This window comes from Macrobrachium nipponense, chromosome 42 (assembly GCF_015104395.2).
Source record: "Macrobrachium nipponense isolate FS-2020 chromosome 42, ASM1510439v2, whole genome shotgun sequence".
Lineage (NCBI taxonomy): Eukaryota > Metazoa > Arthropoda > Malacostraca > Decapoda > Palaemonidae > Macrobrachium > Macrobrachium nipponense.
Window position 1 is genome coordinate 44112035 of NC_061103.1, and position 8045 is coordinate 44120079.

The 8045-nt window shown below is 38.9% G+C and overlaps 1 pseudogene; it reads left to right on the top strand.

The window, feature by feature from the left end:
• Positions 1-5687: 5687 nt before the first annotated feature.
• LOC135213172 (protein glass-like) overlaps positions 5688-8045 on the top strand; it is a 71576-nt pseudogene continuing 69218 nt past the window's right edge.

Here is an 8045-nt window from a genome sequence, read left to right on the forward strand (position 1 = left end):
GTTGCGTTGTCAAGTAGGACATTCTTCAAAATGATTTTGGGGGAAGGTCGTTGGCTTTCTGCATGTGAGTATGATATGGCCCAGGGGTCGTAGATATTATTAGTGTCGTGGCAAATAATGAATCAAGATTGACTTCGATTAAAAAAAAAATTGACGCAAAAATGACAGATTGTTCTCATAGAAAATAATGAAAAAAGATTCACTTCCATTAAAAAAATTTAACGCAAAAATGACAGATTATTAGCATAGAGAATAATGAAACAAGATTCACTTCCATTAAAAAATTTAACGAAAAAAAAAGACAGATTATTAGCATAGAAAATAATATATCAAGATTAACTTCGATTAAAAAAATTAACGCAGAAATGACAGATTATTGTCAAAGAAAATAATGAAACCAGATTTACTTCGATAAAAAAAGCACAAAAATGACAGGTTATTAATATCGTTGAAAATAATGAAACGAATTCACTTAGATTAGAAAAACAAAAATCAACAAAAATCACAGATTATTAATATCGTAGAAAATAATGAAACAAAATTCACTCAGATAAAAAATTAACACAAAGATGACAGGTTATTAATATCATACACAATAATAAAACAAAATTCACTCTGACAAGAAAAACATAAAAAAAATGACAGACTATTAATATCGTAGAAAATAATGAAACAAAATTCACCCCGATAAAAAAAATTGACGCAAAAACAACAGAACAGAGTCAGTCACGCATCCTGTTTCTCTGTCCACATTTGTGTCCACCAATGACGCAATGACACACACGTCTATATCTATAAAAACATTAGACGACGCATCAACGAATGAGACGCTATCTATCTATACTGGGACAGGTGACGCGGGTTATCTGCTGTTATAGACAATGCTCGTACCTGAGCAAGACTGAACACTACGTTAATCTACTATGTGTGACGTCATTCAAGAAATGGGAACCACATTACTGTTCGTAGGAATGTGGATCTGATAACAACGTGCGTGCGTGTGTGTGTGTGTCTGTGTGTGTGTGCGTGTGTGTGTGTGTTACGCTGGCGGTATTTAGACTTAATGTGTCTTAGGCACGTATGCACACCTACCTACACATACATACGTACACGATATATATATATGTATATATATATATATATATATATATATATATATATATATATATATATATATATCAGCGTCCAACTTCACTCCCATAAAGGAGATGATGGCTCAACAAGCAATTCATTATAATCTTGACCTTTGTAAATATACCATACTACTTTCTGTTCTTCACCTGATCTCTAAGTTATCTCTTCTCTGTTCCCACTGTTATCTCTCTCGCCATTCTCACGTTTCCCATATTTATCAACTGCTTCTCTTCTCCCTCCATCTTCCCAAGTCTCTATTATCATTTCTATTCTCATTCTTGCTCACTTTTCTTTTGACTCTCGACTTTCGAATTTTGCGAACTTTTTTTTCCCCCCCTCCAACTCTATCGTCAGTCTCTTCTGTTCCTCGTCGTTACCCACGTTTTCTCTTTCACCTCCCTCCCCCCTCGCTTCGTTGTTCTGTTTACGTTGTCTCTTAAATTCAGGGAGAAAGATGACTTAGCTGAATGACACAGGCCGATATAGTGTAATATATTTTCGTTGGTTTAGTTCGTATTTATGTTTTTTTTTCGTTTTATTTATTATATCTATTTTTATATGTCTTATAATAATAATAATAATAATAATAATAATAATAATAATAATAATAATAATATCACACACATAGATGAGACAGGATACAAATACCTGGGAATAATGGAAGGAGGGGATATAAAACACCAAGAGATGAAGGACACGATCAGGAAACAATATATGCAGAGACTCAAGGCGATACTCAAGTCAAAACTCAACGCCGGAAATATGATAAAAGCCATAAACACATGGGCAGTGCCAGTAATCAGATACACCGCAGGAATAGTGGAATGGACGAAGGCAGAACTCCGCAGCATAAATCAGAAAACCAGGAAACATATGACAATACACAAAGCACTACACCCAAGAGCAAATACGGACAGACTACTAAGTATAGAGGACTGCGTCAACATCGAGAACAGAGCACTGGGGCAATATCTGAAAACCAGTGAAGACGAGTGGCTAAAGAGTGCATGGGAAGAAGGACTAATGAAAGTAGACGAAGACCCAGAAATATACAGAGACAGGAGAATGACAGACAGAACAGAGGACTGGCACAACAAACCAATGCACGGACAATACATGAGACAGACTAAAGAACTAGCCAGCGATGACACGTGGCAATGGCTACAGAGAGAGCTAAAGAAGGAAACTGAAGGAATGATAACAGCGGCACAAGATCAGGCCCTAAGAACCAGATATGTTCAAAGAACGATAGACGGAAATAACATCTCTCCCATATGTAGGAAGTGCAATACGAAAAATGAAACCATAAACCACATAGCAAGCGAATGCCCGGCACTTGCACAGAACCAGTACAAAAAGAGGCATGATTCAGTGGCAAAAGCCCTCCACTGGAACCTGTGCAAGAAACATCAGCTACCTTGCAGTAATAAGTGGTACGAGCACCAACCTGGGAGAGTGATAGAAAACAAAACGATCAGGCAAAGATTTTCCTCTGGGACTATGGTATCAGAACGGATAGGGTGATACATGCAAACAGACCAGACGTGACGTTGATTGGCAAAGTCAAGAAGAAAGTATCACTCATTGATGTCGCAATACCATGGGACACCAGAGTTGAAGAGAAAGAGAGGGAAAAAATGGATAAGTATCAAGATCTGAAAATAGAAATAAGAAGATATGGGATATGCCGTGGAATTGTACCCATAATCATAGGAACACTAGGCACGATCCCAAGATCCCTGAAAAGGAATCTAGAAAAACTAGAGGCTGAAGTAGCTCCAGGACTCATGCAGAAGAGTGTGATCCTAGAAACGGCACACATAGTAAGAAAAGTGATGGACTCTTAAGGAGGAAGGATGCAACCCGGAACCCCACACTATAAACCTACCACCACCCAGTCGAATTGGAGGACTGTGATAGAGCCAAAAAAAAAAAAAAAAATAATAATAATAATAATAATAATAATAATAATAATAATAACAACGAGGACATCCCGAACATGATTTTGTTGAATAATATTTTGATTTTTTTAAATCCATATTTGTGTTTTTTATTTTAAATTTTTATTATTATATATATTACATTTATCAAATAATATAATAATAATAATAATAATAATAATAATAATAATAATACTGTAGAATAAAATGGCAGAATCCAGCGAATTAATCAGAATTTATTTAAAATTTAGAGGGTCTTTTTCCAAAATAATAATAAAATAATAATAATAATAATAATAATAATATTATAATAATAATAATAATAATAATAATAATAATAATAATAATAATAATAATAATAATAATAATATAAAAATCATTCCAAACAACCAAATGGACCTGGCTATAATTCTGAGCCATCCTCATACGGGTACTTAATTTAGGAGGTAGTAGGAGGAAGGGGAGGAGGAGGAGGAGGAGGAAAAGAAGAAGAAGCAGCAGCCACAGGATCAAAGATGAAGGTGTCGCGCGGACATGGGGGCGAGGTCAAAGGTCACGGAAAAGCTGGTGGGCGGAGTCTACTGAATTGCGTTTAGGAAGGCGGATAATAACCCCTCTTCTCCCTCCCCCCCCCCCCCCCCCCTTCCTCTCTCCTTCTGTTACACTTAAGCTTACACTGGCAAGATATACCTTCTACACTCCCTTCCGCCTCTCCCCAAACACCCTCACCACCAACCCACACCCACCCACCACACCCCCATAAACCCACCCACGCCCACGAGTCTCATCGACTCATCCATCCTTCAGCCGTACCGAATTGTCTTCACGTGCCAGTAACCTTTCAGTTAGGATAGGTGGGGGGGAGGGGGGGGAGGTGGAAATGGGTGGGGGTTTTGGTTAATGGTTGCGGGGGGGGTTGGGGTGGGGTCGGAATTGGGGGGTTTCAGAGTTGAAGGCCATAATGAGTAGGGTCACTATCCCAATTCCGTTGGTGTCAGGCCGAGATGATCGTCATATTCCAAATTTATATTCTCTCTGGGCTTCTAGCTAATAATAATAATAATAATAATAATAATAATAATACTTTATTTCTGGTATAGGACCCACATTAGCATCAGCGTCATTTATCAGTTACTGAAAGTGATTTAATATTCATCATCTTTCTTTGCCTTCTATTATATTCTCTCTCTCTCTCTCTCTCTCTCTCTCTTCTCTCTTCTCTCCTTCCTTCTCTCTCTCTCTCTCTCTCTCTCCTCTCTCTTCTCTTCTCTTCTCTCTCTTACTCTCTCTTCTCTTCTCTTTTTTTTCCCCCCCCCCTCCCTTCCCTCTCGTTCCTCCTCTTCTCTTCCCTCTTCCTCTTCTCTCGCTCTTCTCTCTCTCTCTCTCTTTAAATAACTTTTTTCAAAAGGGGTCTCCATCATTTATACGTCGATCAACTGTTGCAAATGAAACGTAATTCGTTCATTGCAATTTCAATAAACTTTATTGTGAACTTTCTAACTTAACGTTTTTTGATCTTGGAGGAAGTTCCTCTCTCTCTCTCTCTCTCTCTCTCTCTCTCTCTCTCTCTCTCTCTCTCTCTCTCTCTCTCTCTCTCTCTCTAATAATATTATGTTGCAAATAAAAGTAATTCGTTCATTGCAATTTCAATAGATTTCATCGTGAACTTTCGAACTTAACGTTTTTTATCTTGGAGGAAATTCCCCTTTCTCTCTCTCTCTCTCTCTCTCTCCCTCTCTCTCTCATCTTCTCTCCCTTCTTCTACCCTCAGTCTGATTCCCTTTGTCCCTGGATTTTTTTTTTTTTTTTTTTTTTTTTTTTTTTTTTTTTTTTTTTTTTTTTTTTGTTAATAGATAAGTCGCTACCGTGAATATGGTACTAAATGAGAAGCGGCGATTACCGGGGTTAGCCGTCGTTAGGCAGCGGGCGCTTCTCACCTGTCGTGCGGGCCGCACGCGCCGCTTACCGCCCTCCCGATTGGTCGAGGGAGACCGAGGCGGCGCTCCCATTGGTCCGCCGCTCGCGCTGGGGAGGACGAGATGCGCGCTTGATGTTTTGATTGACCAATCACTTCCCGGCCTCACGTGCCGCCGTGAGGAGGTCGTTCCGTAATGCTTCGTTCGTGTTTCACAATTCGTTAGTCGAGTAAAAAGCTAACTTTCCTTTCGCATTTTTACATAAAATTGAAGAAATTAATTCAACTAACGTTTCAAGAAAGAAAACGATCGAAAACGATGAGTAAGCGAACGAAAAAATGGGATTTATAAGCATCCCCGAACGAAACATTTCGAAAACTCTCCTTAATACAGGTCGACTTTCCCCCCCTCAAACACAGGTAAAGGAGGTGGGTCGGACCACAGGGAGTAGGGGGTACGTGCTATGTGCTTAGGGAAGAGGGGCTATGCGGATGGGGCGGGAAGGGCTTCATAGCTAGGGGGGACATGATAGGGGAGGGGCTTTATGGCTGGGGAGGAAGGGTTCCGTCGTTAGCTAGGGAGGACTGGATGGGGGAGGGGCTATGTGGCCTGGGAGGAGGGGCTTATGAGGATGGGGGGGAGGGGCTCCCGAGCCAGGGAGGAGGGACGTAGAAACCATCGGCGGCCAAAGGTGAAACTCGCACACATAAGGTGTTCAGTAGTGGTGAGGGTGAGACGTGTTCAATCCCGGGTCCTTCTAGTCAACCAATGAAGTGTCCTTGGCCTGAAGTGAACTCTGTGGGACAACCGCTCCTCCCCCTCCTTGATTTCAGTGAACTTTGATTTTTTTTTTTTGAATAATTCTGCATCGTTACAAAAGGGAAATAGAGAGAGAGGGAGAGGAAAAGAGAGATTCCAACAGGCTCCTTCTGTTTAAGATCGAGGCGTCTGTCTTCTCTCTCTCGTCAGCTTCTCTTTCTCTTTGACTTGACTGCTTCTTCTTCTTCGTCTTCGGCGTCGCCTTCAGGAACTACTATGTACAAGGAAGTGTCTCCACAAGCTAAAGGTGAGTTCCCCGTCAAATTCGTGTTTTGGGAGGATATTGAAGAGGTTAAGTCCTGTTGAAGTTAATGACTGTTATTTTGATAGCATCTAATTCATTAACAGTTATTTCGACTGATTTCTTTGGTTTCTTTAAGACTTGAGAAAAAAAGTGTTTCTTTAAAATTTGGATTGTGTACTCTCCCTCTCTCTCTCTCTCTCATCTGTTAATAAATATTTTAGAATTAATATAATAATCAATATAACAGTAACCACCACGAACTTTCTTCATTTATTGTTCCATCGTTTACCTTCTAATAACGGCGTCGGCACAGGAGTTCAATCCCACAAGGGAGCCTAGAAGTGTCTTTGTTATGTAGCTAGTAAAAAATGTACTTTATATTTAGTCGACTGTGGTGGGTTTCAGCTAGGGCGTGGGGCTGGCAGCCCCATCCTACAGTGACGTAGTGAGGCCCCATAGGTCGATAAACTCTCTCTCTCTCTCTCTCTCTCTCTCTCTCTCTCTCTCTCTCTCTCCATTTTGTTGTATTTCTTTGCATTGAAAGATAGCGAGGTTCTTCGATATTATTATTAAAATTATTATGATTAATATCTTCGATAATAATAATAATAATATCTTCGATATTATTATTATATTATTATTATTAATTGCACGAGAATCTAATTACTTTAACAAGCTGTTTCAATCTGATATCTTATATGTACTGATTAAAAACCCTTTTATAATTCGTGTGCGTGTGTGTGTGTATAAAAGGAAACAGACATCGTTAGGGAGAGAGAGAGAGAGAGAGAGCGAGAGAGAGCGAACGCCAAGGGAGTCTGACAAACTGAGAACTGAAAATTCGTGCTAACCATCAGAAGTTGATCAAAATTCACGCGGCGAATCTGCAAGTGAGGAGAGCTGGAGAATGAAGAGTTTTATACAAAGGTTCTTCCATTCCAAAAACGGCTGATCTGACCAATACTGGAAGTGTTAGATTGAAAGGGCTTGAGGAATAATCAAGAATAAAAAGTAGCTAGCCTATTTGCTGGGAGTGACAGAGACGAAGATGCAAGGAGGGTTAGACATGTTGCTGGTGAGGCCTCTGTGGAGTATGACAGTGTATGCATGTAATGTTATTATGAGTGTCGTGTATAGCCTAATGATAGCGGCATAACTGAATCACAAAGATATAGACTGAGATGACTGCACAAATAAATGCAAACGGGGTGGTTGTTAGGCCTTCTGATCCACAATCCATTACTAGGAAGATTATCCGGTAGCCCAGGACCATTTGTTGAAAGGCCTAGCAACCACTGTGTTGTTTCACTATTCATTCGTGGGGTTTACCTGTATATATATATATATATATATATATTATATATATATATATATATATATATATATATATATATATAGGCAGCAATTTTTTATATATGTACAGAGAACAATTTTTGAAAAATTTACTTACATACAAAATAACTGTAGAATATACCTACGTTTTTCCTATTAAAAAAAATCACATCTCAAAAATCTCTGTATGAATTATTTGCCATTCAGGCAAAGAACAAGTGAAAACTTATTGGAAAGGCGGTTGTCAAAATCAGCTGATTTCCGAGCGCTAAATTTAAGAAACTCTGCAGACGAAAATGGAGTGGTAGGAGTATAAGATAGCGAGGGTCTTCAATCCCGCTCTCTAAATATAGTTAAACACCCGAGTAAGTCTTAGAGGTGTTAACTTGATGCTTATGAGTCGTAAGAATGTAGCATCGACTCTTTGTAATTATCAGTTCTGTCATTGAGCTTAAATTTCTTTTATGGTTTAGATTAAAACATTCAGAATTTTCAACTATGGCTTTATTGAACAGCAAGGAGAGAGAGAGAGAGAGAGAGAGATTAACAAGGCTTTTCTAACTGGGATCATCGGAAAATGTTGAAGCTGAAAGATAGGAGAACGTTAGTTATTTATGATTTATTTAATTCATTAGTTAATTCATTTATTTAATCATAGAA